This window comes from Silene latifolia, chromosome Y (genome assembly GCF_048544455.1).
Source record: "Silene latifolia isolate original U9 population chromosome Y, ASM4854445v1, whole genome shotgun sequence".
NCBI lineage: Eukaryota > Viridiplantae > Streptophyta > Magnoliopsida > Caryophyllales > Caryophyllaceae > Silene > Silene latifolia.
Genome location: NC_133538.1, coordinates 272,842,928 through 272,867,489, shown reverse-complemented (window position 1 = coordinate 272,867,489; position 24,562 = coordinate 272,842,928). Strand labels below are relative to the sequence as shown.

At 39.0% G+C, this 24,562-nt stretch overlaps 1 non-coding gene across 1 annotated transcript; it reads right to left on the bottom strand.

Moving 5' to 3' along the window:
* Positions 1 to 15,011: 15,011 nt before the first annotated feature.
* Positions 15,012 to 15,118, bottom strand: LOC141636455 (small nucleolar RNA R71). Its single transcript, XR_012541063.1, has one exon. It is a non-coding gene; the product is annotated as a small nucleolar RNA R71 (small nucleolar RNA).
* Between the last annotated feature and the right edge of the window lie 9,444 nt (positions 15,119 to 24,562).

Below are 24,562 nucleotides of genomic sequence, written 5' to 3'. Positions count from 1 at the left end.
TTTCTGGTTCGAAAAGGTTTTTAGGACACAAAATATAATTTATGGATTTTTATTGTTCATTTTCGTAATTATTTGCATAAAATGTCATTTTTATGACTAAAATGTCATTTTTGAACGAAAATTAGTAAAACTTGGTATTTTTCAGTGGTTTTTGGATATGTTCTCATATGTATATTTTACAGATTGCATGTAAATTTTCATGTAAAACAAAGTTATTTTTCATGATTTATGAATTTTATGAGATAAATAGTCATAATATGAGAAAAATGGGTAAATATGAGTAATATTTCGAATTTGACCATGAAAATTTAATATGATATCACATACAATATATCCAGAAGGTATGTAAAGTTTCGAATTTTTCTATCTTATTTTGCATGATTTATGATTTTTGTGGTAAAAATCATATTAATAGTGACATAATTTGGCCAAGGTAGCTAAAATGTTTTTTTTTTGGCATGAAATTTTACCCATAGGTGTCAAATGTGATATGAACATCAGATCCAAACTTGCATGTTGAAAATTTTTGGTTTTTGTTGATTATTAATTTTATGTTGATAAAGATTGATAATATAAACCTAATTAAGTCCATATTGTAAAAATTAAACTTTAACTTGAAAGATTTGTCTTTTCCAGGCTCTAAGATGTATTTAAGAATATAAAAAATTTTAGATTTGAATTATAGCATGTTTTGATGTTAGATTTCGAATTAAAAGCATAAAAACATGTTTTTTGTAAGTTATTTGTGAAATAAATAAAATTTAATGAAAGACAAATTTTATTTGAGATCTGGAACTTTTAGAATTTTTCAGAATGTTCAAAATTTTTGTTTTGAATTTTTCGAAATTTTTACACATTATTGGGTTTTTCCTTTAATTTTTCGTTAATACGAGTAATTATCGAACAATAATGGATATCAAGTTGAATCGTAGTCAAAAAAGTTAGTGAAGACTATTTTTGAGACCTAAGAGTGTTAGGATGATTAACTTGGACATAAAATTGATTTAGGAAATACATTGTGATTTTAATAAGTTAAATCACGCAAATCCATAAAAAGCGCAACCACATATATTTGCTCTATAAAGGCGATTTGGCATAAAAATTGGCATGTTCATACATATATAATGCTGCATATTTAATTATGATTGTCATATTTTTTTTTGTTTTATATAATTTGGAATTATGTAATTTTTACTTAGTATGGCCTTAGTTTAGTCGGTATTTCCCGAAATGTATGGGAATATCGATTCGGTTGTAATTTTGTGATCTCGTATCACCATATTGTAATTTAATAGTTTTAATTTTTTATTATAAATGTATAATAGGAAATTATGTATTTTTAAATTATCATTTGTAATTTCCCGGCGTTCCTCCAAGACGGTGCCAATCGGGAAGGTGTTCGGATCAAGACGGTGTTTCCTTGAAATGCGTGCCAAGACCGAAGTTCAAGGGACCAAAGGAGTTGGTTTCCGAATTTGTAATAGTTTATTAGATTTACTATTTTAGGAAGGCCATACTAGGATTTTATTTTTATGCATTGCATTTTATTTTTATGTTGCATGCATCGCTAAATCGTCATAACTAAAACTTGCATTGTCATTTTTATCGAGTTTATCGACCGTGTCAATTACAATTATCATAGTTCACCGCTTTAGTTCACTTAAAACACGATAGATAATAAATTGACATGACCTCTCGCTAAAACAAACAATTGAGACTTAGCCTTAGCTTACCAAAAAGTAGAAACCATGAAAACCTATTTCGTGAGGGAGTGCACTCGGCCACACCGAGGTACAAACCTTGTTACGTAGGGGAAGTGGGTGAAAATGTCTATCCACCGAATTCACGTTGATGAGGGATTTATCGGCCACACCGTGCCCAAATTAATGTGGGTTTGGATCATGGACACATTTATTCGAAATTTGGATTGAGCTCAACGGAAGTATTCGTGACCGTAGTCGCATGTGTTCCGGGCTAAAGATAAATATTAATGTAATTTTATCGATCAAGAGTTCTAAAAGTAGAATCGATTAGAGAGTTAATCCACCGAGTTATATTGATAAGGGTTTCATCGGCCACACCGTGCCCAAGTTAATATGAATCGCAATTTTAATAACTCATCGGGTTTATGACCTGTCCTCGCCTAAGTTGTTCTCTAAGTAAATAAAAGATTTCATTTAATGCGGAAGATGGGGGGGCTCGCCTCCTCGTTCCCTTTTACCTATGCCATGCTTCAGAAAGCTCATTTCAAAGTCAAGGACAGGCGTATCCTCGATCGAACTCCCACTGGTAGTCTCAAGAAAGCGAGACCTAATCTCAGATGCGAGGGTTGCCCGCCTCCGGTCCCGGGTTTACTGATCATTTGAAAAGTCAAATTATTAAGGGGAATCCCTTTCACAAGCAAAATTGCCGGTTTATGCAAAACCAGTGTCTATCCCTCAGGGTTTAGTTGAAGCGTCTATTCCAGAGGGAGAAGCGAGGGCAGGAGCAGGATCCGTACAGTATTCTGCTCATACAGTATTCTGCCCTTGCTTGGTAGTTCCGTTGCAGGTTTTTTCGGACGTTTTCTAGGATCAGAAGGAACCGCTATAGTGACTACTACGTGCGTTTCATTCTCTTCGATCTTATCTTTTCTTGCTTTTTATGAAGTCGCACCGGGACGAAGAGGAAAGGCAAAGAAAGAGACGTTCCAGTAGCAAAAGCTGGAAAGGAGGTTGGCCCTTCACGAACCCCAGTTGTACACTCTCTTCGTTCTACGAACTCTTGTTGATTTTGAACTTTGTTCGCGAAGGAAGCGGACTTTTGACGGGCCAATCCCCTGAGAACACCTCGTTCTGTTAGATAGAGTGTAGAGAGCAAAGAAGTCCAATAAGAGATGTGCTGTTAGAGTTTTCGGAAAGGAAAAGCCTTACTTATGTTTGGATCTTGGAATCATTTATCATAGTTGGGTAGAGGTCACTATGTAAATGCTTTACTTGTTGTTTACAAGTATTAATAAAACGATAGATGTTGAGTTTTCCACTATTCCGTTATCATATTGTTCTATTTGTTTACCGCAATTCATATACGATATCATTTCGATTTTTGATTCAAATATCCATTAAAACATCGTAACTAAAGACAAATATGAATTTTCTTCTAAAACCTCGAATTATCCATTGTAAGAATCTTTTGTGAAGAGTATAGATGGAAGTTATTTGTGATTAAAAGGGTTTTTGATTCTTGACTAACATATCTACTTACAATTGTTTCTCATATGCTTAATTAAGTTAATTACTTTGAAACGTTAAATCATTTTGGTAACTAGATTTGTTGGAAATCAAAATTGACCAAAATACCGCAACCACTTCAATGAAAGTTTTAAGACTAAACGAACGAATGAAGAGTAGTCTTCATGAAATTAAATTTTGCTTCTCTAAGCAAAGACTCATTGAAATGAGTGGGAGCATTCTCTTAAACCGTTAAGAAAAGGATAAGGATCTAAGAAGTAAAATTAGAATGGAATTGATACAAGGTAATGTTAAAAGTAACGTTATTGAGAATAGCAATACTAAACCTATCAATCCCGACCGATAAAGTTTCCAAATTATTGAAGAATCAACAAGTTAGTTGTGGGACATCTAATGGGACCTTCTTCTTTAAATGTTTAATTGATTGACATAAATTTTGCTAATACTACCTCGTCAATATTAGAAACCGATGGTGGTTTTCATCATTGTATTTGATACATAGAATGATTAAAATATGACGACTAGCAACAATGATGTTCAGAGATAGAGTAATTGTGTACTCAATCTAGTTTTTGGATTTAAAGTTGTACTTAATTGTGACTATTAAGTGCATAAACTCTAAAAAAGAATATAAACTTGTTAAGATACAAAAGAGGTTTCACTTTTGTGACCCTATACACCATAATTTAATGTATGGCTAGCCCATTATCAAGGTGATTATATTCTAAACCAAACTAGAATGACACATCATGTAGATGATGTAAGACTCAAATTGGTAACCCAGGATTAAACCTTAAATTCTGGAATGATGAACGCAAAGAGTTATCGAGTACTCTTTTTTTTTTGGTGAAAATGTGAAAATATATTAATAAAAAGGATAATTAAGATTTACACTATCACCAAACTACTCGACATTTTCCAATCTAGTACATCAGGTAATCAATATTAAACGTAAACTGGTTCCCATGGCAATTTAGTCAACTTCAGAGTCCATTTTCGTTCTTGGCACCTCCCGTGTATGTCTTGCTTTACTTGCCTCAGAATGTATCTAGGCGCCAAAACTCTAGCTTCAATTCGCGCTATGTTCCTGGCATGCCAGATGTGATACCATAGAGCAAAAATTTCAGCCCCAACAATCTGCTTCTTCATCAAAGAGGGACATCGCCAAGTAATATACCAATCCACCACTCTTGTCTTAGGAATAGACAAGCCAAGCCATTCATTGAGGAGATCCCATCATAGTGTACTGTAAGTGCAATCAGAGAACAGATGCTGATGATTTTCATTCTGTGAGGAGCAAATTGCACAAGCCTGATCAGTAGTGATCCCAAACTTAAAGAGCCTATCCCTAGTCATCAGGCGCCCCTGGACTATAAGCCAACCAATAAATGCATGTCTGGGGAGCAAGGTCCTATTCCAAATCAGAGGATACCATAGAACATGTTGATGCTGTCCCATAAGCCAATTATACCCACTAGACACCTGATACTTATCTGGCAGCAAACAAGTCCCAGCAGCAAAACCACCTTTCATAATGTCCTTGACTTGACATATTTTCCGCCAAGTCCAACTAGTGTTAACAGAGGGTTTATACTCAAGCCAGTCCTTTCCTTTCATATAAACATGACAAACCCATCTAAGCCAGAGGTGATCACTTTTCATAGCCAGCCAACTAGTGTATTTGCCAATCACAGCAGTGTTCCATAATCTGGAGTTAACAATACCCAGGCCACCATGCTTCTTGTCTTTGCATACATTATCCCAATTGACAGAAGGAGTTTTACCATACTGGTCAGAGCCAGACCAAAGGTAGTTTCTGCATATACCCTCAATCCTATCAATTACAGTAAGAGGGATAATAAAAATACGAGTCCAGTATGAGTGCAACTGACTAAGAACAGCTTTAATGAGGACAAGTCTCCCTGCATAACTCAGCTTCTTAGCCCCCCAACTTCGAATTCTAGTCACCACCTTCTCAATGAGTCTAGTACAGTCCCCAATACTCATCCTTTTATAAGAAATGGGTACCCCCTGGTATCTAAAAGGGAAGACACCAGGTTTGAATCCAGAGATTCTCAAAATGTAGTCAATCTCACCTTGGTCAATACCATTAAAATAGATATCTGATTTCTCAGTGTTCATTTCCAAACCAGATGAGCAAGAGAAAGAAGCAAAGGCCCTGAGAAGCACCTTAATAGAAGTTCTGTCACCTCTACTGAACATCAACAAGTCATCAGCAAAGCTAAGGTGAGTTAACTTCAAAGGTCTACAGAGGGGGTGATAATTGAAATCAACCCTGCTAGTGACTTCATTCAAAACCCTACTTAGATAATCCATACAAATGGTGAATAGGAGGGGTGATAAGGGGTCCCCTTGCCTAATCCCCCTTTTGCCAGGGAAATATCCAAAAGAAGAGCCATTAAGTGCTATGGTGTAACTAGGAGTAGTCACACAAGTCATGATCCAATTAATCATTCTTTCAGGGAAATTCAAGGCATGAAGCATTTGATCAATAAAACTCCACTCTATTGAGTCGTATGCTTTCTTTAAATCTATCTTCATAATGCTTCTGGGTGAGCAGGTTCTCCTCTTATAGAGCCTCACTAGGTCATGACAAATCAATATATTGTCCACAATGTCCCTACCCTGGATGAATGCACTTTGAGATTCACTAACAATAGAAGGCAACACTTTAGCCAATCTATTGCATAAGACCTTAGAAATGATTTTGTAAAGGACATTGCAACATGCAATAGGTCTGAAATCAGCAACAGTAACAGGACGAGTTTTTTTGGGTATAAGTGTGAGTGTAGTAGAGTTCACCTGTCTTAACAACTGCCCAGTATTGAAAAACTCCTGCACAGCCTCAATAATATCTTTTTCAATGATCACTGACGAATCCTTGAAAAACTGAGAAGTATACCCATCAGGACCTGGGGATTTATTGGCAGGAATTGACTTTAAAGCAGTCTGAATTTCATCAGTAGTAACAGTCCTAACCAGCTCCTCCCCTTGCTCCCTACTCACCACTTTCCCATTTCTAACAACAGGGACATGAATTTTCTTGACAGGCTTACTAGAGCCTAGTAAAGCTTTATAGTAAGCAATGAATGCCTCTTCAATTTCAGGAAGTGTATTACAATGGTGCCCTACCATATCCTGGATAGTCAAAATCTTATTGCTCATTCGTCTGGCTTTAATGATGCTATGAAAATAACCCGTGTTATCATCACCCTCCTGCATCCAGTGTGCCTTAGCTTTTTGAGCCAAGAAACTTCTCGTAGCATTCTCCAAATCCCTATAACAATTAGAGGCTTCATTGACTTCCCGCTGAAATAACAAGTTGAGTGGATCAGCATGGAGTTTTTCCTGAACAACATAAAGGTGATGCTTAGCCAACTTTGCAGATGTCTCAATGTTAGCAAAAGCAGTACCATTCAACCCCTTCAGAGGATGTTTAAGCAATTTCAATCTCTTCACCACCTGAAACATTTTAATACCATACAAAGGTTTGTCCCAAACTTCTTGGACCAATTCAAGGAACTGAGGGTCCTTACCCCACATATTAAAATATTTGAAGGAACCCTTTCTTCTGTCACCATCAGCATTCAAATTAATAGTGCAAGGACAGTGATCAAACACCCCTTCAGGATGAAACATAGGAATAACATCAGGAAATTGATCAAGCCACTCATCATTACTCTTGGCTCTATCAATCCTACTGAACACCATGGCACCTGGTTCATGTTTGTTGTTCCATGTGAAATAAGCACCATGGGCAGGAAGGTCAACAATACCACAATCATCCACACATTCCTGGAATCTTCTTAGTTCATAATTAGAAACTTCAGACCCCACTCTTTCACACATAGCAAGAACATTGTTGAAATCACCCATGACCAACCAAGGACCATTAACAGCTTGTCTCATATTCCTCAAAGAATCCCACAAAGGAACACGCTCATGAACCTTATTGAAACCATAGATAACTGACATCCACCAAGCCTTACCATTAATACAAGTTATCTTAACATGAATAGCTTGAGCTTCAATACTAAGAATGTCAACAGTATAGTTCCCAGAATCCCAAATTAGCCAGATCCTACCCCCATCATGAACAGAGGTATTATGCACCAGACTCCAGTTAGCACCAATCCCCTGATGTACTTTATTGATAGCATTAACCCTGACTCTAGTTTCTAATAACCCAAAAACTCCTATGTTATTATTATTCAGAAAGTAACTAACCTCCTTCTGTTTATTCACACTATTAATACCCCTCACATTCCAAAAACCAATGCTACCCATTTTCCTTTTGAGAAGAACTACCCTCCATTTCCCCTGCAAGGACTCTCCTGTAGTGAACAGAATGTTCCAATACCTCCATAAAAGTTCTTGTCCCACTGCCCAAACATATCCCACCATGCCTAGTCATCTTGGTAATGATTCTAGTAGGTGTGAAGGACCTCATAATAGTTGGCATTGGCATAACCATCCCTAGCATAGGAGTAATCATTCCCCCTAAACTCTCAAGACCCAAAGGGCCCCGAGCTTGAACAAGTTGTTCAGGTTGTTCAGGTGCTACCTCATGCTTATCAGAAGGAATAATCACAGTCTGTGGAACTTTCTTAGGTCTCCAAACTTGCTGAACTGGTCTAGAGCCCTTAGAGTTCTTAGTTTCCTACAGTCCCTAGCAAGATGACCCAACCCCTGACAATCCGTGCACAGAATGGGCTTCCATTCATAGTGCACAATTTGCCTGTGATTATTGTCAAGTTCATCAGCAAAATGAATTACATCAGGTAATTCAGTCCCAATTTTTACCTCCACCATAACCCTAGCATGACCAAGGAAAGTTTTCAACAAAGTATTACTGTCACATCTCACAGGCTTACCCACAAGACCTGCAATCTTCATCAGCGCATTCCCCCAGAACTTCAATGGTAGGCCATAAAAGCGTATCCAAATAGGTACTACATCAACATCTTCCTTAACCATTTTAGATTCCGGGGTCCATTCCTTAACAATTAAAGGTTTATTGTCAAAGAAAACTGGTCCTGCTTGCAACACCCTCAGTTTCATTTCCTCAGTCTTAAAACACACCAGGAAGGTACCATTAGAATTGAACGATATCTTATCAAAATCAGTATATCCCCAGACGCGTTTAATAAAACCATCAATAACTTTGAAAGGAGGATTCGCCCCAAGTACATAACAATAGACCGCAGTAGACCAAAATTTCAACTCAGATTCAACATCTTCACTAGTAAGTTGTAGAGGTCTTACCATAGAATCAGTTTCTAAGTCGGAAGATTGAACCCTACCTTGAACCTCCGTCCATTCAGACTCAGAGCCACTCCCTTCTTCCGAGATGGAATCCATAACAGAACCGAGATTATATGGACGGATAATCGAATCCTTCTCAGACGAGCGAGCATCCAGGTGATTGATCCCCAAAAGCTCATCATCATCCTGATCAATGATTCGATACCTCGATCCACTAGCTTTATTATTTGATTTCTTAGTACTAATTTGTGAATTTTTTTGTAGATTTTGTGATATTAATTTGATTGTTCTATTAGAATTAGGGGAATTCCTCCGAGTGCGTGCCATTGCAGAAAGCGGAAAAGTTACCCTAAATCGCCTCTCGTACTAGACTTTCTCTCTCCATCTCTTATCGAGTACTCTTGAAACCATTAGATTGTTAATCTTATGGTATATGCGTATCTTGTATTCAAAACAAGATGTCTCGTGCCTTTTGGTTGAAAAGGAGATCGAGGTTGTAAATCATTGATCCAAAATAGGTTGATCATTTTCTTTTACCAACAATTTAAGTTGACGCTAATATGTTCACTTAATAAGGTAAATAGAGAAATATATGAAGAAGTTCAAAGAGTTCAAAGACTCACGATTTAGTCGTGATGGGATTATCAAAGTGAAGACTTTGATATAAGCCAAAGGAAATGTGATATAGTATCACAAATTAATCTCTCTTAGCACGCATTATGGGATAATGTGTGGTTGGATAAAGAAATTAAACGCTATTCGATATGGTTTGGACTTCAATCAAGTTACTTTGAGTTACTTGATCCTTTTGGGGATTTTATCATTTTGTCTAAATTATTTTTCCACTAAATCTAAAACAAATCATATGAGATATGAAATGATAGGGTACCATGTTTGTAAGTTTTTAAAAGAAACAAATGCTCAATTTTCCTTATTATAATCACGAGTACAACGGGTTTGTGGCTCGTGAAGTTGTCTTTCAAAAATACAAGTTTATATCTAGAAGACAGAGTGGGAGAAATTATTCAAGAGCCACAAAGAATGTTATGTCGCGAGAAACTGGTCTTTCTTGGCTACATGAGACGTTTTGTGTAAGACGTTGTTTCTTCAAAACCTAGGAGGTTAAAGTCATCACTTGTTGAAGATGATGAATTAGTGTTACTTTTAGAAAGTAAAGAGCTTGCAACTTACGAAGAAATTGTTTGATTAAAGTTGATTACTTCTGGAAAGTAATGAACATATGACTTACATGAGAGTGTTTAAGTCACAACTCAATACAAGGCTTAGAGCCATAAAAATCCGAAATAAAATTCCAAGTGAATTGTTAGATATCAAAGCTTGATTGGTGGCAAAGGGTTTTGCACTAGTTGAAATGCTTAAGTCTATTTGGATCTTCTTAGGGATTATGTTTCATTATGATGATATACATATAGCGAGTAAATCTAAAACTCACTTCTTCAATTAGAAGGAATGTATTCAATACATGTCTTGAGTTTTGTAGATTCTTGCCATCCTAAGATAATGAACAACTTAAGAGATTGTCTTAAGTAGGACATTAATGAGTTGGAATCAATGTTTTGATCATGTTATAAAACTTTTCTCGATAGGTCGAGAAGTTGTGTTTATACATAAAGTTTAGTGGGAGTTACGGAAATTTTAATTAGTCAAATATGTGGATGACATATTGATCATTGAGAATGATTTAAGACTTTTGGAGTATTATAATACAAGTTTAATATCCGGATTTATGGACATAAATCCACATGATATTAGCGTCAAATAAGAAGTCTTATGTTGATAAGATTCATGACTAGTTCAATCAAGTTGAACATATTTGATTGATTCCATTTGTTTCCGCTGCCGAATCAATTAAATAGGAAATGATGTATGACACTTCATATACTTTAAGTATGATGAATTGTTTCAAATCGAATTTAAGTAATAGTTACCATGTAAGCCATAAAGATTACCCTTAAGTGCTTGCAGAAGCATTGAGGGTGTAAAGCAAAGTGTCTTTGATGCAATTTTGTGTAAGGGTGTTACACAAATGACAATTGAATATTGAGATTGTGCATGGTTTCCGACAAAACCATAATCAAAACATATTAGGATGGTTAAGATACCATTGTGGCTATGTTATTTAAGAAATAGATTTGCTAGAATCGTTCTAGGCAATAAAGAACAATGAGAGATATTTACAAACGGAAATTGAGTACACTTGCAATCATGAGATGTGCAAGGAGGATGAGTCCCGCACACTGTGAAAACAGTGGGAGCTATTCTAAGGCTAAAAGGCCTATGTCTTGATTGGATCTCGACACGTACTCAGAAAGTTTTGTAATGCAAATGTATACTTTACAAAGGAAAACGAGTATGTAGTAAGGTTGAGTAAGGTACAAGAAGCTGATAAAACCTACTAACCAAAGCCTTCTCATAGGCTTAACATGATGAGTCATGTCATTTCAATTAAATTGAGATGAACAACTACATTCAAGATCAAACTGGATTATAGAATATGAAGTATTAATCAGGCATTGACTATTCATATGTGATAATCGCATTTGTTGTTCGAGTTTTACTTTAAAACTCTTTTATTATACTTTGTTAGATCCAAACGGGTTGTATGACGATATTGAACCCCGTTAAAGTGAACCCGGATTAACATAGTATCCGCCCATAGTCACTTGTATGAGGTGACGTCTCGAAGTGACTAGAGTGTAATGCGATTGATGGCAAGTTCAGTGCCATACAGTCATGTGAGATGACTAGTCGATCACATAGGCAGACTGTTAGGAACACTTTGTCATGCAGTGACCGCTTATAGAGTTCTGGCAAATTTATATAGCCTGGTCGTGGCGAGAGCTACTATAGTATGCTAATAAGTCGATTCTTTTGACTAAAGACTGTTCGCCTAAGATGGAACAGTTTCAGATTAGCTTTGATTTATGTTACGACGACCTTCGTAAATGGGGTCAAATGGGCATATTTTGGGTTATGATGGCTGTGGCTAGTCGAAGGGAATAGTGCGATAAGAATTGTCCACCCTCTTGTCAGGGTTAAAATTTATATCTCAGGGCCACTCGAGGAGCAATGAACTGGAAATGCGTGGCCACGCTCGGAAGTTATCTATGGTAGATAATTCTGGTCAAATCAGTTATTCTCCAGATCGAGGAAACCACTCTCGATATGATCACTTGCAAGTACGACCTGAAAGACACCTTGCATTGAGTGGGAGATAGTAATAGGATAAGAGAATTGGTGACGCACACTTGTCGAGGATAAGTGGGAGATTGTTGGAGTAAGTGTCCCCGACAATAATGCGATCACAATTGTCGATCATATTGATCACATATTTAAATCTCATATCAAGAATACGAAAGGGATGATACATTACATATATAGTCAACTGGTCCACACATATCGGTAATGATTGGCTGGCTAGAGTTTGACATTACTGTCATGCGACGGTGGTGATCAGTTGATCCCTTGAGGTCACACCTAAAGGACGATTCCCTTAATTGAAAAAGATTAATTAATTGTATAACGATACGAGTTAATTAATTCCTTAAAATTGACTAAAGTTAGTCGAACAAATTACTTGGAGAGATTTCGAGTTTTGAACTCGAGGCACGGAAATTATTATTTAATTATGCGATAATTAATTATTTGAGACGGGAATTAATAATTAACGGTTAATTATTAAAATTTGTACTAATTGACTAATGTGATTAGTATTGGCACGTAAAATATATGTGCAGTTGTATACGTATATTTACGGAGTGTTGTTGATCAAATTAATCGGAAATTATTTGAACATAAGACGATGTTTAAAATAAAATTACACGTGTTTGTGCGACAAATATAAGAACCAAAATGGACCCGTAAATGGGTTATTTTTACCGTGTAAAACATGCCTTGTTTTGTGTGCACTAGACACAAAAGAGACAAGTTTAAAGCATGCCTTAATTTCTATTGGTTACTCTAACCAAAGCAATTTTTGTCTAACCCATGCACAAAAGCTATTGGGCGTTGAAAAGACAAAAAATTACACTCCCTATACTCACTCAAATGGACCGGCCACTCCTCCTCTACACATACATTATTGTTGTTGTTCATTTTTAGAGAATAACATAAAAAGTGTGAGGAAAATTGATATTCTCTCTAAAAAAAAATTGCACAAGAAGTTTTGTGTTCCTTTTGTTCATAAAAATTCTAATAAACTCCATATTATACTAGTGCAGTATTTATACACTTATTAGATTTATTTTAAGGTTACTTACATCAAGATCTAGTTAATCTTTATGTGGGTATTTTGGGATAGTCTTGGGTGCAATCAAGAGGAGGTTTTCTACTTTGAAAACTTGGGTTATGGAGGATCATCCCAAAGTATCTGAGCTCAAGAACTAAGTTAGAAGGAGACTTTACTAGTGCCCTAAAACCGTGAGATTCAAGGTATGAAAAACGTTTGATACGTGCTTTTTATATAGTCTTTTTAGCCTTTTTCAGCACGTATTTCTATGCATTTTTATACTGTTTTTATAGTATTTTGCCCCGAATTGGCTACTTTGGTTCATTTTTTCCATTTTTTAGAAATGAACGCGAAAGTAGTGGAATCGTACTCTTTTTCGTCCTTTTTGCATGCATTTAGAGGAGACGGGATTTTCCAGAGTGAGATACTACGTTTGGAAGCATTATGGCACGGATTACGAGGCATTTAGGCGTGGACTTGAGCTGAAATGATGTCAAAGTACTCGATCGAGCAGTTCTACCACTCGATCGAGTGGTTTTCACGTCCTAGGGTGGTCGATCGAGTGGTTTTCCACTCGATCCTTAGCTTGTAGAAAGACCAGTTACTCGATCGAGTAGATTTGCTGAGGTGTTTGCTCGATCGAGTGGTTTTAATCCACTCGATCGAGTGGTTTCGCTGATCATGGGCTTTAATTAGCCCGTGTTATGTTTTAATTCCGCAAAACTTATTTACTCTTCCTATTTAAACCTACATTAGTTAGGTTATTAGTATCAGATTTACTTACTACTTAGTTTTTTTTATCAAACTTTACTGCGTAAACCATTCCTCTTCACTGTAACCTTGTTCATGGGATTGCTTTTGCTCGGATTTTGTTCTTTACGCCGGAATTCGCTTGATTGTAATTCCTTTCTCCTCTCTTTATAATAATTAATCTTTTGTTCGCTTTAATTCTTCATTTCATTGCAATTATTCTTTTGCCCTAATTCTCTTTTATGCTTTTTAATTGTTATTCCATTATGTTTACTGCTGGAATATTATCTGCTGTTAGTTTAATTAGCGACATGAGCAGCTAAACCCCTTTCATGTTGGCATTAGGGGATCTGCGATAGGAAAGTGACGATGTAGTAGATGAAACAGATGAATTAATTACAAGACTCTGTCACCATAGCAATTTAATTGTATTTATTCGACTTAGTTGAGTGCACACTTCTGAGTTAACCTTTAATCTGGCTAAAATTAATCCTAGATCGAAAGATTGGACTAAATAGGCCTGCTATGAACAGTAGACTACCCTGACGAGAATGAAAGTTAAGTTAGTGGTATTTTAGGATAGAAAGTGGACCGAAAGGACCTTTCAACATCCGTCTTACATTAATTCGTCTGAGTCATTTACAGCTGAGTCACTGGACTACCGTAGTGAACCGAAATCCTGACATGTCCCTCTCTATCTAATAGTTTTATCCTTATTTCTCTGTTTTTATTGCTCTTGCCTTTATTTCTCTTTCCTTCAAAACTCGTAGTTTAGACAACAAATCAAACAACCCCCCCATTTGTGACCAAATAGACGGACTACTACAAATATCTTGCCTCCCTGTGGAGATCGACCTGACTTCCCTAGCTATATAGTTAGTTTAGTTAGTTTATTTTTGACAGGTACACGACAGACGTGTCAAATTTTGGCGCCGTTGCCGGGGAGGCAATTGCCCTATTTGATTTCGTTCCGTTTATTTTATCCGTCTCAGGGAATTTTTATTCCTTGAGGCCATTCTTATTATTTTCTTTCAGTGTTGTTTATGCCCAGGTCAGATAGGTTTGAATTAGTTTCACCGATTCGAGCCGGAGAGATTATTCGGGCATAGACTCCGTCCCCGCAAAGGAAATCACGAAAGGAAGACTTGAGTACTTTCGAGCCAGAGCTACATCACTCTCTTTTCGAAGACAGTCCGATTTTTACAGTAAAGATGCCTAAGCTTTCCAGTCATTCAGTGCGTAAAGCATCCTCTATTCCCAAGGGTTTCAATCTCTAGACTGATGATGGGAATACATTCGACATCCGTCCTTCTTATATCAATCTGGTGGAGAGGAATATCTATAGAGGTGTGGCAGGTGAGGATCCGAGGAAGCATATGGAGACCTTTACCGATTACTGTTCTACTGACTTGGACCGCACAACTACTGGGGTTACAGATTGGACGTCTCTTTCTCTTGCATTTTACAAGAGATACTTCCCTCCACAACGCACTAATCTGCTGAGGGCCAAGATTACTAGTTTCAGACAGGCTCCCAATGAAAGTTTCTATGAGGCATGGTCGCGATTCAAGAAGTTGGTGAGGTCTATCCCTCACTATGGTTTTGACCCATGGTTTTTAGCTAATCAGTTCGACAATGGGTTGTATGACGATCAAAGAGCCATACTTTATGCGGCATCCAGTGGAAGATTCCAGGAGAATACAGATGACGATAAGGGATGGTCTCTTATTGAAGAGATGGCTAATCACAGTGCTGAGTATGGTAACCCGAGGGATGAGATTAGAATAGTTCATGCGGTTGATAAGCAGGTTTTGGCTCAGCTAGAGACCATGAATGCTAGATTTGACAAGTTGGAGTTACAAGCTGCTGGGGCGCCTCAGACGGTCCATGTTCTTACTAGAGGAGAGACCGTTTCATGTGAGAGATGTGGGAGTAATGACGGCCACACTGCTGTTGGCTGTCTTGTAGAGAAGGAACAAGTCCTTGTCTTTCAGCAATATAGGCAAGGGGGAGGTTCCTATTACAATAATCAAGAGGCAGTCCACCCCAATTTGAGGTGGACTAGTCAAAATGTGCTTAATCCTACACCTCCTCCGCACGAGCATTAGCCTTATGTTCCTCCATATAAGAATCAACAAGGCTTCCAGAAGCCTCCTTCCTTTGCTCCTCCTAACCATGGTGCATCATCTTCCGGTGGGGTGAGTGAAATTGGTGAGCTTAAGTCTATGTTGCAAGCTTTTACAAAGCAATTTCAGCTGAGTGATCAACATAAAGATGCGTCCATAAAGGCACTTGAAACTCAAGTTGCCCAACTAGCCATGAATCAATCCTCAAGAAAGCAGGGTCAATTACCGACTCAAAATGAGAATAATCCACACGAGACGGTAAACTTGATAAATCTGAGAAGCGGTCGTTCTTATGAGGGACCGGAATTACAAAAATCAGACTCGAGGAGAGCTGTAACTGATGATGAACAGTGTTCTGTCAAAGAAAGTGAGCTCACGGCAAAGCAAGTGCTCGATCGACTGGTTTCAGGTGGTCGATCGAGCAGATTTGGGCAAGAAAGTGCTCGATCGAGTGGAAAAACCACTCGATCGAGTGAACAGGAAGAGCAGACTGGTCGATCTAGTAGTTTATCTACTCGATCTAGTGAAGAGCAAATGGAGTTACTCGATCGAGTGAAAATTTCACTCGATCGAGTGATATTATTGAAGATTCTACTCGATCGAATGGGTATATTGGTCGATCGAGTAGTTTTGATGACGGGAAGCTTATTCGAGAGCCTGCTAGTGCTCGTTTAAGCGATAAATCACCGGAAAGACCTCGTTCGAGAGGTAAGAAGCGTCCAAAGGATACAAAACTTGCTCCGGAAGATACATTGGAAGAGAGAAACAAGGGATTCGAGATACCTATCACGGTTCCCTTCCCGAGGCGGTTGCAGAATACTAAGGCCAATCAACAATTCGGGAAATTTGTCGAACTTCTGAAAAGCTTGGAAGTCGCTGTGCCGTTCACCGAGTTGCTGACAAAGGTACCCTCTTATCTCAAGTTTATGAAAGAAATTTTATCGCGTAAGAGGAGTATTAGTGATAGTGAGACCGTAGCTTTGACTGAGGTGGGGTCAGCCCTATTTCAAAATAAGTTACCTCCTAAGCAGTCAGACCCGGGTAGTTTTTCAATTCCGTGTCATATCGGTAACTATTTGATTGATAATGCGCTATGCGATTTAGGCGCTAGCGTAAGTGTCTTACCGCCTCTCTCGCTAAGAGACTTGGTCCGACAAAGCCGAGTTGCACTAACATGACAAATCAGGATGGCCGACCGTAGTATATCACGGCCACTAGGTATAGTAGAAGACGTACCTGTGAGGATCGGGAGGTTCTTTATTCCCGTTGATTTCGTTGTCTTAGACATTGCCGAAGATGCACACAGCCCTATTATCTTAGGGAGACCATTTTTGTCTACTGCTCGTGCAGTTATAGACATCGGGGGCAAGACTTTGACCTTTCAGGTAGGGGACGAGGAGCTGATTTTTCATCAGTCTAAGTCCTGGAGGGCTCCCATGCAAGCTCAGCCTTGCAATGCTCTCTCTTCTATTGATCTTATTATTGACACTCCAGTTGAAAATTTGGAGTATTGTGCTGCAATTGTTACCCCTCCGCCTTAGACTGAGAGCAAAAAGGAGGAAAGTTCGTCTGTTTTCCTTGCTGCAGGTACAGATGAAAGCAATGAAGGAGCTGTCAAGGGACATGGTGCAATTACGGTCAATCAAATTGGAGATGATGATGCTACAGCCGGTGATAGAGGAGCAAGGACGAGGAAGGTTCGCGCTTATGTGGATGTGAACTACTCCCCTTCTACCGTTTCAAATGATAATTCATGCTCATGGAAGTTGAAGAGGACAGTCAACGTTGCTGAGATGACGTCCTCCAGTCAGGAGCCCTTCAAGGGGCCACTGAATTACATTGGGAATTAAGCGGGGAAATGCCCCGTGTAACACTTTGTAATAGATAATTTTTGAATTTTTCGCTGAATTTATTTTTGCTTTTAATTAGGACATATAGTTTATAGACTGTTTTTAGCGTAGAACTAAGACTATAGACTGTTTATATGCATATTTGGTATGTTGGGATACTTTTGCACGTGTTTTTATGCAGGTTTGGGGAAGTTTTACGCATCACAAGGGAAGAATAGACGAAATTCAAGAGCTTACGCGAGAAAAGAGGTCGATCGAGTACTTTTTGTACTCGATCGAGTGAAAAATTGGTCGACCGAGTGCTTCATCTGGTCGATCGAGTAAAGCAATAAGTGGGACTTCTCGATCGAGTAGAATTCTACTCGATCGAGCAACTGGATCATCAATAGCCCTCGATCGAGTAGTTTAAAACCACTCGATCGTGTGGAATTGCAAAGGGACGCAGAGAGTTTTACTTTGAACTTCTTATTTTTGGTTTCTTTTTCATATGTCCCTAATTTTTCGTCTAAACACCCCTAATTGCGACACAAAATCCCCCAAATCCCCAATTTTTTCGTGCCCAATCTCCAAATCCGGCACCTACAATCTCTTGCTAGTCAATTAATCTCTCATAGCCCTTTATTTTCCCCTTGATTGGTGTCCATTTACACGGTTTTCGAAGAAGGTTAGGGTTTGCGGTTTTTAGCTTGAAAAATCGCTAGTTTTGCTTGTTTGATTGAAGGTTAATTGCAATTGTAGGATTTCTATCATCAAGTAAGTGATTTCTACTTCCTCATTGCTTTTTAATTTCATTATTTCGAATTATATTGAGGTAAATTGTTCCTAGGGTTTCGAAAATCCATGGTTGGTCGATTTTTTTCGACTTTCATTGTGTTTATTGCCCTTGTTTATCTTGCTTGATGATCAACCCCAATTTATCACTGTCTGTAGCATGCCTTTTTCGAATTTCACATGATTTTCGCGATTTGGGTTCAGGACAGTCGAAATTTTCGACTGTCAGACAGGCCATTGCTGCTGTCATTTGTCTGGTTAGCTTCCTTGTTGCAATATTGCTGCTGATTGTAGATTGTTACCACACCCCTATCGATGCTTAACATGCTTCCATTCGAATCTTGCGCGAATTTTCGCGATTAGGGCTGTTTCAGTCGAAATTCTTGACTGTCAGACGGGTTTGCATGATTTCTTGACCTAATTAACCTCAGTGTTATTTACATGCTGTTGTTGTTGACTGTTATGCCCGCCTTATCGCCATTTACATGATGCTTTTCGATTTTGTTTGAGGAATTGTTGGGAATTTGTTGGGAATTATATGCTGTAGGTCGATCTTTTCGACTGGTAGGGGAGTTTTTCTGGTTTAACATGCTGTTTTCCTGCTGTTTTAGCCTCTGTTAGCCATTGTTATCTTATTATATCCCCTGCCCCTTATTACAGGATAGAGTCTAGTTCTCTACCTTCTACCAGCTCCACTTCTAGCCCGTCTTTTTCTGAGACAGTGGCCCCTGCTGTTACCACTGTCTCCACTTTAGTAACTACCGCAGCCCCAGTGTTCCTAGTTTCGGCTGCCGGTACAGTTTTTGCTCCAGCTAGCTCTGCTGCTAGCTCAGTTCAGGCTGCCACTTCCTCCACGGTCACCACCACAGCTAGCACTGCTGCTAGTTCTTCTTCAGTGGTGGCCATAGCAGCCCCTACTCCTACACCAGCCCCTACTTTTACTCATGTGGTGGACTCGCCAGCAGCCGCAGCTGCTTTTAGAGCAGCCCTGGTCCCTCACACCGTCTCTGGACGGGCTACTACTTCGGGTTCCAGAGGTCGGGGTCGCAGACAGTCTCGTTCTGCGCCAGCTCCAGCCACTTCTACCTCTGCTTCAGCTGCTGCTTCTACTTCTGGCACAGTCACAGTCCAAGGGGACACTTCCCTCGACTCTCACCCAGATTATCCGGAGGTAAATTTTGTTAACGCTTTACATTGTACGAAATTTTATAACCTGCTAGGCTGGGTGCATGTTCCTTCCCGTTTTCTAGAGAAAACGGCACTTGTGAGACTCGGCATTTACGAGTCGGTTTGTGACTTACTGCGGGCCACGGGGATGGCCGGGCTCATCACTATGAGCGGCCGCACTTTTCAGGAGCTGAGCCTCGAGTTTCTCAGCTCCTTTACCTTCTCCTCAGGGGCACACGATGCTGACCCCTCTAGTTCGTCAGTGTCCTTCCGGTTGTTTAACCGGACCTTTCCGATGACCTTAGGGGAGTTTGGTAGGTTACTTGGCCTTACCTCTACGAGTGCATTTGCCGCCCCTAGGACGGTCTACCGTCAGCTCTGGAGAGCCCTGGCCCACACCACTTTTCAGGAGCGAAAGCTCCAACAGGTCCACCTCCCTGTTGTTCGTTGTTTCCTTAGACTGATGGGGAGCACTATTTTCGGCCGAAAGGAGCCGAACAACATCACAAACACCAAGCGCTCCATCCTGAGCGGTTACCTGAACATCGACTGTGAGGGTCCCTTTACCCTTAACATAGCTTACTTGACCGCCCAGTACCTTCAGAGCCAGGGGAAGAAGGAGACGGAACCATTGCCTGCGGTGGCATAGCCACCATTCTTGCCCGTTCCCTCATCCCCGTTTGGCCTCGTGACTGCGCAGAACTCCAGGGAGAGAGGCTACTAAGTCCGGATGCCATACTTTCTCGATTGGCTTACCCTGACTACCGGACATGGAAGATAGACGACTTCCTGTCTGTAGACTTACCTTGTGAGACTCTCCCCCGTCTAGAGCCCCTTCCTACTGTTGCTAGGGGCGCCCGCCTGCCACCACTGCCTGACCTTCACCTTCCACGTCGACCACCTCCTATTGCACCCGCCGCCAAGAAGCGGGCGTCTTGAGACCGGAGATGGGTCTACACCTTCCGGGAGCACCCAGCCTTCCACGGCTGCTCCCGCTCCGACCCCTACTCCCACTACTACTACCACTCCTACTACCACTCCCACTCCCACTGACCAGACACAGACTCAGCCAGACCTACTGGCTACTTTTGTACCACCTCTTCCCTTTGTGGCGCCCGCGGTCCTAGACCAAGGGGGTGCCGTTTAAGGTTTGTTGCTTGAGGTTGCAGCGCGTCAGGCTCGTATGGAGAGGGACTTGGCTCTAGCCTTGCACCCTCTATACGAGTACCACTTGCGGCGGCACCGACCGATCCCAGAGGATTGGCCACACCCTTCATTCTTCCGGTACCCACCTGAGGAGTACCCAGTGTCTGAGGAGGAGGAGGACGAGGACCCGGAGGTGGCAGTGGAGAGAGCTCGTGCTGAGGAGTGGAGGAGGAGAGAGGAGGAGAGAGACCTAGAGTACACGGTGGTGGACGACGACGGTGACGACGACGACGAGTAGCTACTGGTTTACTCACTTCCCCAGTTTTCTGGCTGGTTTGCGGAAGTTCGTATTTTGTATGTATCTCTTACTCTTTTATTTTATCTCCTTTTAATTTTGTTTTTCTTTTATTTTGGTTGTATATTCCCATGTCCCCGTATATATCTGCTGGTGTATGCTGGAGGACAACGAGGGCGTTGTCCTTTTTGGTTTGGGGAGAGTATTGCATCCTTTTGAGTCTGCATTTGCATTTGTTTTTGCACTCACGTTTATTTTTCAGCATGCATTGCTTATTTATTTCATTAAAAATCCAAAAATCCAAAAAATTAGAAAATTTAAAAAAAAATCAAAAAATTTCACGTTTACTTTTGCATATAGGTTCAGTCGGAACGGTAGATTTCCATGATGATAATGCACTTTAACTTGTCATTTTACTTGAGCCTTGCACTTTATTGATAGTTATTAGCTTTGTCATACGCATAGTCTACGGGTTTCTGTTCAAATATAGCTGGCTGTTTAGACTTGACCTGAAAAATTGGCAAACTACTTGAAAATTCGGAGTTTTAGAGCCTTATAACTGGTGACATTCATGACCAGTTCATTAGGAATTGAGAGTAGTACTCCTTGCATAGCATGTTCATCTTTTTTGCACTTTTATGACATTCAATTTCTCGTCAAACGTACATATTCGGGTTTGTGGTTGGTGTCACATGCAGGGAGGTGCTTGCAAATTCCCCTTTCTTTCTATTTTTCACCCATTTAGCTCCACATTAGCCAAATTTGCCTTTTTGACCCATTAGCTACATTCCAAATTAAGCCTGCCTAGTCAAGCTAGTTAGTATGTTCTTTTGGGTACGAGTTTTCATTTGCATTTTGGCCCGTTTTTCCTTTGTATGGAGTCGTTGGAAAATTGAGGAAGGAGGAAAAATAAAATAAAAAAAAAAATGAAAAAGAAAGAAAAAGAAAACGTGAGAAAAAGAAAGAAAAAAAAAGAAAAAAAATGAAAAAAAAAGAGCTGAAAACGTGAGATCAGAAAGAAAAAGAAAGAAGTTTGAAAAAAAAGAATTGTTTGTTTCAGTTAGTTATTTCAGACGGTGTTTAAAAAGGGAAGTTTGTGACCGTCTGACTCCTCTATTCTTATTCTATATTTTTGAGGAGATTGTGTTTGAGTTTAGTGAGCTTTGTGCCAAATGAAGGGCACTTGTACTTAGTTTTTCGGTCAGTTGAGATTCGGATGGTTTTATTATGGTCCCGTTAGGAACTAGCTTGACGCTTTTACCTCCACTTTTCCATAACATGTTTTGCCCTTTATCACCTGAACCTCACTATTCCCAAATTATTTGTAAGCCCTCGGCTGTGACGGACATTATTGGTTGGAGTGTGTGCATTAGTACTTGAATTGTCTTTCATTTTTGTTGCATGCATGCTATGTAGGTCGCAGTTAGGTGAGTGACTGCCTTTCCTTCTCTCTTTTACATATTATTCACCCTTTGCTTCATGAGAGAAGAGTGACCACGAGAGAGTCCGATTTTGCTGGTCTTGCAAGGTCGATAGGTTGGCTATATTTCTGAACAGCTTATAATTCGTTTGCGTATTGACTGCTTAGCTTTAACTGTTAGTTTCTGTTGCATTAAATTGGTTCAAGTAGACAAGTTAAGCTAGCTCTGAGTTATCATTTCCGTTCCATTAGTTTAGTTTTGAGTTTACTCGAGGACGACTAAAGGTTCGGTTTGGGGAGATTTGATACGTGCTTTTTATATAGTCTTTTTAGCCTTTTTCAGCACATATTTCTATGCATTTTTATACTGTTTTTATAGTATTTTGCCCCGAATTGGCTACTTTGGTTCGTTTTGTCCATTTTGTAGAAATGAACGCGAAAGTAGTGGAATCGTACTCTTTTTCGTCCTTTTTGCATGCATTTAGAGGAGACGGGATTTTCCAGAGTGAGATACTACGTTTGGAAGCGTCATGGCACGGATTACGAGGCATTTAGACGCGGACTTGAGCTGAAATGAAGTCAAAGTACTCGATCGAGCAATTCTACCACTCGATCGAGTGGTTTTCACGTCCCAGGGTGGTCGATCGATAGGTTTTCCACTCGATCCTTAGCTTGCAGAAAGACCAGTTACTCGATCGAGTAACTTTCTACTCGATCGAGTAGATTTGCTAAGGTGTTTGCTCGATCGAGTGGTTTTAATCCACTCGATCGAGTGGTTTCGCTGATTATGGGCTTTAATTAGCCCGTGTTATGTTTTAATTCCGCAAAACTTATTTACTCTTCCTATTTAAACCTATATTAGTTAGGTTATTAGTATCAGATTTACTTACTACTTAGTTTTTTTATCAAACTTTACTGCGTAAACCATTCCTCTTCACTGTAACCTTGTTCATGGGATTGCTTTTGCTCGGATTTTGTTCTTTACGCCGGAATTCGCTTGACTGTAATTCCTTTCTCCTCTCTTTATAATAATTAATCTTTTGTTCGCTTTAATTCTTCATTTCATTGCATTTATTCTCTTGCCCTAATTCTCTTTTATACTTTTTAATTGTTATTTCATTATGTTTACTGGCTGGAATATTATCTGCTGTTAGTTTAATTAGCGACATGAGCAGCTAAACCCCTTTCATGTTGGCATTAGGGGATCTGCGATAGGAAAGTGACGATGTAGTAGATGAAACAGATGAATTAACTACAAGACTCTGTCACCATAGCAATTTAATTGTATTTATTCGACTTAGTTGAGTGCACACTTCTGAGTTAACCTTTAATCTGGCTAAAATTAATCCTAGATCGAAAGATTGGACTAAATAGGCCTGCTATGAACAGTAGACTACCCTGACGAGAATGAAAGTTAAGTTAGTGGTATTTTAGGATAGAAAGTGGATCGAAAGGACCTTTTAACATCTGTCTTACATTAATTCGTCTGAGTCATTTACAGCTGAGTCACTGGACTACCGTAGTGAACCTAAATCCTGACATGTCCCTCTCTATCTGATAGTTTTATCCTTATTTCTCTGTTTTTATTGCTCTTGCCTTTATTTCTCTTTCCTTCAAAACTCGTAGTTTAGACAACAAATCAAACAACCCCCCCCATTTGTGACCAAATAGACGGACTATTACAAATATCTTGCCTCCCTGTGGAGATCGACCTGACTTCCCTAGCTATATAGTTAGTTTAGTTAGTTTATTTTTGACAGGTACACGACAGACGTGTCAACGTTTTTCCTCCATCTTATGTAATATCTATTGCATGCATAAGATCTTTAAGTTTGATGACTAAAACTTACAAACAAAATATTAGATATTTAAAATATGATTTATAACAGCTATTAAATTAATAAAAATAATAATATGCATTAAAATCATTAATAAAAATATTAATTGAAATATTCGACTTAATACGAAAATAGGAAATGGGTAAATAAATGTATTGAAATTTGTATTTAAACCAATAAAAATAATCTAAAATAATAAGAATAATCTAAAATTTGATTTGTTTTTGATATTATCTTAAATATGAAATTAAGCGTGCTTATATTTGTTTTATAGCATAATTTTACTAAATGATAATTAGTCTTAACTACCATTAAATATAGTCACCTTTTGTCACATATGTAACCTAATACTTTGTGTAAAGTTACATTATTGAATATATTTGACAAAAAATGCTTATTCTTATTCCTATATTAACGTACATAGCTATAAAATT